This window comes from Caretta caretta, chromosome 2 (assembly GCF_965140235.1).
Source record: "Caretta caretta isolate rCarCar2 chromosome 2, rCarCar1.hap1, whole genome shotgun sequence".
Classification (NCBI taxonomy): domain Eukaryota; kingdom Metazoa; phylum Chordata; order Testudines; family Cheloniidae; genus Caretta; species Caretta caretta.
Genome location: NC_134207.1, coordinates 222841203 through 222852367, shown reverse-complemented (window position 1 = coordinate 222852367; position 11165 = coordinate 222841203). Strand labels below are relative to the sequence as shown.

General features: G+C 47.2%; 1 long non-coding RNA gene across 1 annotated transcript; it reads left to right on the top strand.

The window, feature by feature from the left end:
- Positions 1-8650: 8650 nt before the first annotated feature.
- Positions 8651-9863, top strand: LOC142070874 (uncharacterized). Its single transcript, XR_012666791.1, has 2 exons — positions 8651-8715; positions 9304-9863. It is a non-coding gene; the product is annotated as an uncharacterized LOC142070874 (long non-coding RNA).
- Positions 9864-11165: the final 1302 nt, after the last annotated feature.

Below are 11165 nucleotides of genomic sequence, written 5' to 3'. Positions count from 1 at the left end.
GGCATCTGGTCTGCCAGCATCACATTATCACCCACTTTTTTGTCAACAGACTAGATCCCTGTACTTTAACTTATTGTATGGTCACAAAATTTAAAAACTGGTTGCCTAAAGTTAGGCTCCTAAACCCATGTTCTGGCACCTAGCCTGAGATTTTCCAGAGTACCTAAGGAATTTAAGACCACAAGTACCATGGGATTTGTGCTCCTAAGTCACTTTGGGAATGTCTACAATGCAATGTAAGCCCAGGGTTAGTGGGACTTGAGTCCATTGATCCTGCGTGAAAGAACCCAGGGCTTAAGTGTCTACACTGATTGAAGAAAAGGAGTACTTATGGCACCTTAGAGACTAACAAATTTATTTGAGCATAAGCTTTCGTGAGCTACAACTCACTTCATCGGATGCATTCAGTAAACCTAGGTTATGAATTTTCTAACCTGGGCTCGAACCTGGGGCTTTGAATCAAACCAACCACATCCCAGGCTGGGTCTGGGCCAGCCTGTAATGAACCTCAGATCAGGGAGCCACAAGGGTCTGGATGCACCTGGGCAACAGTAGTCAGGGATGCTTTGTGCTCCCACGTTATGGACTTACATAGCCCACTAAAAGAGGGAGTAGTACCTCTATGAATGTGCCTGTGGGGGTGCAGTGGGGCATTTTAGTGCCATGCAATGTACTTACGAATGACATGACCACGGATAGTCTTTGCATACTAATTTCCAGTTGTCCCTGGGTACGTGTTTACCTTTACTATGTTAAATACACATTGTATGGAATGAAGCAGTGATAGCAATAACATTTCTTGATGAAATAAAAAAACGTTCTTCATAAACATGTATTAGAAAATTATAACACTCACCCATTCCCAGGTCGGCCAGCTGCCATTACCATGCCAAAACACTAGTAACAACAGAACTCTACAGGGGGAAAAAAGGGACCAGAACCACACCTAGCACAAATCACCAAAATCATGCCTGTTTTATGAGGACTTTGACTGGATTCTGGTCACTGCACGCAGGATGGAGCCAACAGTGGTGCATGAAGACTTGGTCAGCCAGGACAGTGTCCTGCTGGTCCCAGAATCGAGCTGTGGGACTGATGGGAGCCAACAGCAGGCATTGAGTGGGGACAATGAAGTCACTGTGTTTCTGGAACCAGCTCCAGAGCAGGCTTTGGAGCAGGAGCAGCAGGAGCACATTCTGGGACCATGGTTTGTCAGAGCTGATGCACCCACTGAGGAGCAGCTGCAGAGCCTGCGCGTTCCAAAGCACTGGGGATGTGTACAGTTTTGCTGGCCGTTCACGAGAGATTTTCCAAAAATCCAGGCTGTGCTGCTGTGACCAGGAAGTGCGTGCTTTGCAGAAGGTTTGTTCTGTTCAATCTCCTTTGCAAACACAGGAGGCTTTCTGCTGGTGTGTTTGCAGCTCGGTGGTCAGAAGACAATGTAAGTGTTGACACTGACTCATTGAGCTGCTGCAGTACACCAAGGATGGTTGCTTCTGTTTTCAATAGAGTAGATTCAAGATTCTTGGGACAGAGAAGACAAAGGAAGATGGCCCATAGGATTGTGGGTTACTTTTTGGAGGAACCTGAGTCAACTGGGACTGCCACTGCAAAGCAATAGGACTCAAGCCCTGGGTTAAGGCTTGACCTGTGCTCTGATCCAAGCCCTGGGTTAACACGATTTGTGTGTGGATGGAAGGGGGGTTAGGCTTGAACCTGAGTCTGAGCCCAAGCTTACATTGCAGTGTAGACATATCCTTAGGGACCTGTGATGGGTCATGTATCACACACAGGCCCTGAATGGGTTAATGAGGGCCTGAGAAGACAATTAGGTTATCTGGCTGCATCTGGAATGTGAAGACCAGCTGGGCTGCAGCAGGCTAGTTAGTAGAGAGAGAGAAAGTTTGTAGCAGAAGGGGATGTACAGAGAGGGTCTGCAGTCACTTTCTGAGAACAGAGCGTGAGGATATGTCTATGCTACAGCTTATGTCAATATAACATATGTTGGTCAGGGGTGTGAATAAGCCATCCCCTGAGTGACATAAGTTACACCGACCTAAGCGCCGGTGTGGACAGTGTTATGCGGGCAGGAGAGCTTCTCCTGCCAACATAACGTCCGCCGCTCGTTGGGAGTGGATTAGTTAAGCTGACAGGAGCGCTCTCTCCCGTTGGCTTAAAGCAGCTACACTAGAGAGCTTACAGCGGTATAGCTGCCTCAGTGCAGCTGCGCCATTGTAAGCTCTCCAGTGTAGCCATAGCCTTAATGAGGAGGAAGCCCTGGAGGGGAGTAAGTCCTGGGATCCTAGCCTGTCTAGAGAAGGCTGGGAAACAGCCAGGGGAGACAGAGTAGCTACCTATGGCTGGAGTAGCGCAGGCTCTGGCGGAGAGCCCAGGCAGGATCAGGAACTCAGGGGTCTGGGGGAGCCCTGAGAGGCATTTGAGAGAGCAGGCATTAAGGTCAAGCCAAAGGAGGGCAGAAGTGGGTTTTTGTTTATACGTTTATGCTCTTTTTTTGTTGGGGACTCCAGCGGAATGCCCTGTGAATCTCATCCCTAAGGAAAGGCTGAGTCTACAGAGGCTGCAGGGAAGCAGGCCTGAGAAAGCCTAGGTGAGGAGGAGCCCAGGGAGTCAGCAGCAAGGAGTCTGACTGAGACACCTTGGCTTTTGGTTTTAGGGTGGCTGGGCTGGAAAGTAGTGTGGGGGTGCAGGTTCCCCTACTAGCCACTGGAGAAGGTGGCATAAAGCCTCTCCTGATATAAAATGATCAGGACATTGGAAAGCCCTGAGACATGGTTCTGAGGTCCATGGGGCCAGGAAGAAAGGCCCTTAGGTACCTTCTCAAAAACAGCTATACTGAAATCAGCTAATATATTATTTCTGGCAAGAATTAATAAATATTATAAAGCCTGATGTGGCTAGTAGACAGAATACAGAAGTATAACCAAGCAAGGCAACATCAAATGGAGGATTATCTTTACTGGTGAGCAAGAACCCAAACTAAAGACCTGGTTACCTAAAGTATGGTTATCTACTGAAATAAAAAAATAATCTGCTCTTTCTGGTTCAGATCTTTGTCTCTGCTCTCGTGGCATAAAGTAGACGGGAACCGAGCTGATTTGGCCCAGTGAGCATTCTCCAGGTAGGGGTAATCTCCAGATGGCATATAGAGCAGCTGCAATGGCTCTCTGTTGATGCCCCCGCACACACCACAGTTCGAAGCACAGGGGCATAGCTGGGAAAAAGAGGGCCTGACCAAAGTGCTGCTGTGCTCTCGTGATCACTGGCTGCTGAAATGGTCCTTAGAATGTAATTTGGACATAATTTAACAAAGCCTTGAGGTTGCTCTGAACTATGCTAGAAGCTGGGCCAGCCTGTAATGAACCTCAGATCAGGGAGCCACAAGGTGAGACTATGCCACATTTACCCCTCCAACACGCACTCTCACCTACTCTAAGATATCTCACCCAGGGTGAGTCTAGCCTTATGTTGGTAATAGTACTACCGGAGTCTTCTAAAATAGAGATGGAAGAATACTACAAAAAAGGTTTAGATATTATCACTTTTTCATATCAGTACAACTGGATTTGCACTCTTTTCCTGCTCACTTTTAGGAAATAGTCGAGTGAACGAGCTTTGGTGGTGGGTATGTTTTAAATGAATTATTGAGGAAAATTCCTGAAAAGAGTGGTCAAATTTGTGAACCCAGAAGGGATGTGGGGTGCAGCAGGTGGTTTGGGGCTCAGGGCAGGGGTTTGGGGTGCAGGAGGGGGCTCAAAGCAGGGGATTAGGTGCAGCAGGGGGCTCAAGGCAGGCTAAGGGCAGAGGGTTGGGGTGCACAGTGCAGGAGGGGTTCAGGGTGTGGGCTCCGCCATGCACTTCCCTCACCTGTGGGTGTCACCCCTGAAGCTCCCATTGGTCCCGGTTCCCTGTTCCCGGCCAATGGGAGCTGAAGGGGGTGGTGCCTGCGGGCAAGGGCAGCGCACGAAGCCCTCTGCCACCCCCCATCCCCGAGGGGCCGTGGTTCCGGCCGCTTCTGGGAGCAGCGCGGGGCCAGGGCAGGCAGGAGCCTGTCTTAGCCCCGCTGCACCACGGGGCTGGCAATCCCACGGGCCAGATAGAAAGCCCTGATGGGCCAGATCCGGCCCATGGGCTGTAGTTTGCGCTCCTCTGCTCTGAGAGAACCTTGCTGGTGCCTAACTTAACATTTCTGACTGATGTCCTAGAGTAAGTGTTGGTGGCATTGCCACAGGAACACCCAGACAAAAATGGACATGTTGGATAAAAGCTAGTTTGGATTCAGACAAGAACATAGTTCTAAGCCTTCCCTTATCATGAAAGAGCTACTTAACACAATGGATAAAGGAGGGTGCAGTTGCCATTCCACTCCCTGGGAGCCCCCAAGCAGAATTTTGACTGAGTCATCCAAAATTCTTCCTTTGGTCTCCAGGTGCAGCTTAGCCCTCTGGACCTCCTTCAGAATGCCTTTGCTTGTAAAAGAAAAGCCAGATTCAATCCTTAAATGGGGACTTCAGATTCAGAACCTACCCCATAATTGTTCTTGATGCGCTGCTGTAGGAGGAGGTCTTTTTCTCTTTGGTAATATGGTTTTCCCTGTGGCAACCCTTATCTGTTCCTAGCATTGACTCTTGAACTTTAAAAATCAATCATTTGTTTAGTTTTAAGCACTGTCTTCCTCTTGTGCCAATAAGTCCCCTCTGAGCTCTTCTGTGAGGACCTGCTGTCACTCCCACTGACCTCTTTCCCCATGTACTTAAAAGATCCCATGGAAGTGAGTCCAGTCCTGATGGCTAAAACAGAAAGGTGTCTTCCTCAAACTATTCAAAGTGAACACACCACAGCCTGCTGATTTTAGCTCTTTGGCTTCCTATTCCTCCCTAACATTTGTAAAGTAAACTTCCATTTGCAGATTTCCAAATACTGTTCCAAGGTTTATGCAATTCCTTTAATTATGGCGTGAAGTATAGGCACAGGCATTCCAAGAAACCAACAATTACCTGGAACGTGTTATTAGAGAGAGAATTACGGAGGCCTGCTGCATCATTTGTGAAACATCATGAAAAGTAACTGAAGTAGAGAGTGCTGAAGATAGAGCTGGCTAGTTTGCAGTAATGCAGTTTGAAACATTTTTGAGGGATCATATTGCAATGCAACAGTGACATGATCGACTTAAGACCCAGATGCTCCTCAGGTCACCTTCGAGTTACCTGAAAGTACATAAAAAAGAATTTTTTCATCAGTTAAGTGAATACTGTACTTGAATAATCAGATATCGCTTATTTTAATATAACATAATTGGTGCATATTTTGTCCTCATGATGCACTAGAGTTCTTCCCTTGTTTTAAGATATTTGGTTTAGAAACAATGCAGTTACAGCTATTTGTAAATTCGGTACAGCACATGCTCCTCAGTTTGCTTTCCTTAACTTGTGTACATATTCAGAGCCCCATCTTTGCACATGTAGTGTTTTGACAATGGCAGGAGAGGATATGTGATAGAGATGGATTAAACCTACCAATGTTTTAGGACAAACTTTTTTATTATCATAAAGAGAAAATATATATCCAAATCTCCAGTATTCAGCAACAAAATGGCCCTCAATTCTGCAGCAAAATCTATCCAGTGACAACTGAACTTAGATTCTATGGCGCTCTGCTTAAATTTTAATTGGGCATACAGATCACAGGGTATTTTTCAGATCCTTGAGTGTATGGCTATAACTCAGAATCAGGTTTTGAACTGTGAATTTGCTTTGGACTGTCTTGTTAGTCATATGTAATGTCTGCTTTCCTTTCTCCATCCTCATGGCTGGGCAATACTGTACAGAGCTATTAAAGGGTGACCTCCAGGGTCATTCATTGTGAGGGAAGGAGGGAAATAGAAACTCAGCTGATTTACTACACATGTGAAACATGCCAGCTTAATGAACCAGGAGGCCAAAGTCCTCCATTTCTTCAAAAGAGTAGAATTGTACAAACAATGAGAGTGCAAACTTTCCCAGACTCTGTCGGTGTGCCTCAGCCCTGACGTGGAAGGATCACCTCTAGGGGACAGTGCGTAGTCCAGGATCCATTCCCACTCAGTCTACTCAGATTGCCAACCAAAATGCCTGTTGTGTTGGTGAATGGTTGTTTTTGCATAAGACGTGGATATCTGCCAACTCAAAACTAGGCTGAGACCACTAGCTCTGTTCACAAGGGCCCCCAATTAGAAATCCACCTCATATGTGGCATGTATGACTAACAATGCCCGGTTGCAAAGGTTGGAGAGAGCGCACAATAATGGAGAACACACTAAGGCTGTTGCAACATGTACAGTATTTATTCAGATTTCTTGGTATCTTTTTGAAAGATCAGAGCACAAAGCACAGGAGCCCACATTAGCATTACATTACTGATCACCAGGTCTTCCCAGCTATCATTCTGTGTCTGTTTTCCATTTGTGTTAACAAATCTGCTTGCCCTGCCTCCTTTGGGTCTGATAACTGAAATATATGAGAGGCAGGAGCTTCAGGCACAATGCAAAGAAAGTAACAGCTCAGTGGCAAGAGGAGTGGAAGAAATGAAAAAGTGTGTTGGAAAAACAAAACACCTACAGTGTCTGAACCATCCACAGTGAGCTAGGAAGGGTTTATGGTTTTCCCTTTGAGCTTAGAAACTACACCAGCCCCACACCCACCTCAAGCAGGAAACTCTTCTATTTCACTATTTGGAAAACCTGGCCGTTTCCTCCTCCACATTCCAGTGGTAATGCCTGCTGCTGTTCTTGGATATTATACCACGTTACTGCAAACCTCAGTATTCCTAATCGTTATTTGGAGAACTTCTTAAGTCCTGTTTGACTATCATTAAGTTTATTTACCTGTGGTACTCTGGTTCCTACAAGGGTTACTTCCCTCTCACCATTTTCTAATTTCAGTGCTAAGGGAATTTAGTGCTTCAAGGTTACTTGGACGATCAGTGATGTCAGTGACAAAAAAACAGAAAGCCCAAACTACAGAACATGTGTACTCAATGGTAGTAGGGCTCATTTTTTTTCAACCTTCATTGTAATCCCATGATCATTGTATACCAGTGTACTCTTCCATAAATTAATTCCTCCTGTAGAAGGTGTGGGTCCTGGTTACTGTAAGCTAGAGCAGCATTGCCTGCAAAATTTCATCCCAGCTTGAACCTTCTACAAAGCTCACAAATTCACAATTGCATATAGCCCACTTTTTGATTATAATAGTCACACAGTGGGGCTTTCTACACATCTAAATTGCCTGAAAGTCTGGCCCATGCTTATTCACATTAAACTAGGGCGTTTTATAGTGATAATCAAGGTGGGCCATTTCCAGCAGTTGACAAGAACATCTGAGGAACAGTGTGTGTGTGGGGGGGCATGGAATAAACATGGAGAAATAGTTTTACTTTGTGTAATGACCCATCCACTCCCAGTCTTTATTCAAGCCTATTGTAGCCAAAATGTTCTCCTCACTGGTAGATTAACCTGTGTAAGGACCAACTGATGTACGCTGTACTCACATTAATGGTGGGATTCCCTCTGAGCACTTTTCCACTTGGCTTATCCAGAACACCTTGTCCAGTTCTGGGAAAACACTTTATCCAGTTCTTTGGGATCCAAAAGAACTCAGTGTGACTCTAGACTTTGTCACCCAGGTGCTTTTATTTGACATACAGCAAAATTACACGGAGCTGATCAGGCTCAAGCATAGTGGGGTGGTATAGGGTGTACCACACATCCAAAGTTACTCAGCCCTGGTCTACACTAGGACTTTAGGTCGAATTTAGCAGCATTAAATCGATGTAAACCTGCACCCGTCCACACGATGAAGCCCTTTATTTCGACTTAAAGGGCTCTTAAAATCGATTTCCTTACTCCACCCCTGACAAGTGGATTAGCGCTTAAATCGGCCTTGCCGGCTTGAATTTGGGGTACTGTGGACACAATTCGACGGTATTGGCCTCCGGGAGCTATCCCAGAGTGCTCCATTGTGACCGCTCTGGACAGCACTCTCAACTCAGATGCACTGGCCAGGTAGACAGGAAAAGAACCGCAAACTTTTTAATCTCATTTTCTGTTTGGCCAGCGTGGCAAGCTGCAGGTGACCATGAAGAGCTCATCAGCAGAGGTGACCATGATGGAGTCCCAGAATCGCAAAAGAGCTCCAGCATGGACCGAACGGGAGGTATGGGATCTGATCGCTATATGGGGAGAGGAATCCGTGCTATCAGAACTCCATTCCAGTTTTCGAAATGCCAAAACCTTTGTCAAAATCTCCCAGGGCATGAAGGACAGAGGCCATAACAAGGACATGAAGCAGTGGTGCGTGAAACTTAAGGAACTGAGACAAGCCTACCAGAAAACCAGAGAGGCGAACGGCCACTCCGGGTCAGAGCCCCAAACATGCCGCTTCTATGATGAGCTGCATGCCATTTTAGGGGGTTCAGCCACCACTACCCCAGCCGTGTTGTTTGACTCCTTTAATGGAGATGGAGGCAATACGGAAGCAGGTTTTGGGGACGAAGAAGATGATGATGATGATGAGGTTGTAGATAGCTTACAGCAAGCAAGTGGAGAAACCGGTTTTCCCGATAGCCAGGAACTGTTTCTCACCCTGGACCTGGAGCCAGTACCCCCCGAACCCTCCCAAGGCTGCCTCCTGGACCCAGCAGGCGGAGAAGGGACCTCTGGTGAGTGTACCTTTTAAAATACTATACATGGTTTAAAAGCAAGCATGTGAAAGGATTATTTTGCCCTGGCATTCGCGGCTCTCCTGGATGTACTCCCAAAGCCTTTGCAAAAGGTTTCTGGGGAGGACAGCCTTATTGCGTCCTTCATGGTAGGACACTTTACCACTCCAGGCCAGTAACACGTACTCAGGAATCATTGTACAACAAAGCATTGCAGTGTATGTTTGCTGGCATTCAAACAACATCCGTTCTTTATCTCTCTGTGTTATCCTCAGGAGAGTGAGATATAATTCATGGTCACCTGGTTGAAATAGAGTGCTTTTCTTCAGGGGACACTCAGAGGAGCCCATTCCTGCTGGGCTGTTTGCCTGTGGCTAAACAGAAATGTTCCCCGCTGTTAGCCACAGGGAGAGGGGAGGGTTGAGGGGGTAGCCACGCGGTGGGGGGAGGCAAAATGTGACCTTGTAATGAAAGCACATGTGCTATGTATGTAATGTTAACAGCAAGGTTTACCCTGAAAGAGTGTAGCCACTGTTTTATAAAATGTGTCTTTTTAAATACCGCTGTCCCTTTTTTTTTCTCCACCAGCTGCATGTGTTTCAATGATCACAGGATCTTCTCCTTCCCAGAGGCTAGTGAAGCTTAGAAAGAAAAAAAAACGCACTCAAGATGAAATGTTCTCTGAGCTCATGCTGTCCTCCCACACTGACAGAGCACAGACGAATGCGTGGAGGCAAATAATGTCAGAGTGCAGGAAAGCACAAAATGACCGGGAGAAGAGGTGGCGGGCTGAAGAGAGTAAGTGGTGGGCTGAAGAGAGTAAGTGGCGGGCTGAAGACAGGGCTGAAGCTCAAATGTGGTGGCAGCATGATGAGAGGAGGCAGGATTCAATGCTGAGGCTGCTGGAGGACCAAACCAGTATGCTCCAGTGTATGGTTGAGCTGCAGCAAAGGCAGCTGGAGCACAGACTGCCACTGCAGACCCTCTGTAACCAACTGCCCTCCTCCCCAAGTTCCATAGCCTCCACACCCAGATGCCCAAGAACGCAGTGGGGGGGCCACCGGCCAACCAGCCACTCCGCCACAGAGGATTGCCCAAAAAAAAAGAAGGCTGGCATTCAATAAATTTTAAAGTTGTAAACTTTTAAAGTGCTGTGTGGCATTTTCCTTCCCTCCTCCACCACCCCTCGTGGGCTACCTTGGTAGTCATCCCCCTATTTGTGTGATGAATGAATAAAGAATGCATGAATGTGAAGCAACAATGACTTTATTGCCTCTGCAAGCGGTGATTGAAGGGAGGAGGAGAGGGTGGTTAGCTTACAGGGAAGTAGATTGAATCAAGGGGCGGGGGGTTTCATCAAGGAGAAACAAACAGAACTTTCACACCGTAGCCTGGCCAGTCATGAAACTGGTTTTCAAAGCTTCTCTGATGCGTACCTCGCCCTCCTGTGCTCTTCTAGCCGCCCTGGTGTCTGGCTGCGCGTAACCAGCAGCCAGGCGATTTGCCTCAACCTCCCACCCCACCATAAATGTCTCCCCCTTACTCTCACAGATATTGTGGAGCACACAGCAAGCAGTAATAACAGTGGGAATATTGGTTTCGCTGAGATCTAAGCGAGTCAGTAAACTGCGCCAGCGCGCCTTTAAACATCCAAATGCACATTCTACCACCATTCTGCACTTGCTCAGCCTGTAGTTGAACAGCTCCTGACTACTGTCCAGGCTGCCTGTGTACGGCTTCATGAGCCATGGCATTAAGAGGTAGGCTGGGTCCCCAAGGATACATATAGGCATTTCAACATCCCCAACAGTTATTTTCTGGTCTGGGAATAAAGTCCCTTCCTGCAGCTTTTGAAACAGACCAGAGTTCCTGAAGATGCAAGCGTCATGTACCTTTCCCGGCCATCCCACGCTGATGTTGGTGAAACGTCCCTTGTGATCCACCAGAGCTTGCAGCACTATTGAAAAGTACCCCTTGCGGTTTATGTACTCGGCGGCGTGGTGCTCCGGTGGCAAGATAGGGATATGGGTTCCGTCTATGGCCCCACCACAGTTAGGGAATCCCATTGCAGCAAAGCCATCCACTATGACCTGCACATTTCCCAGGGTCACTACCCTTGATATCAGCAGATCTTTGATTGCGTGGGCTACTTGCATCACAGCAGCCCCAACAGTAGATTTGCCCACTCCAAATTGATTCCCAACTGACCGGTAGCTGTCTGGCGTTGCAAGCTTCCACAGGGCTATCGCCACTCACTTCTCAACTGTGAGGGCTGCTCTCATCTTGGTATTCATGCGTCTCAGGGCAGGGGAAAGCAAGTCACAAAGTTCCATGAAAGTGCCCTTACGCATGCGAAAGTTTCGCAGCCACTGGGAATCGTCCCAGACCTGCAACACTATGCGGTCCCACCAGTCTGTGCTTGTTTCCCGAGCCCAGAATCGGCATTCCAC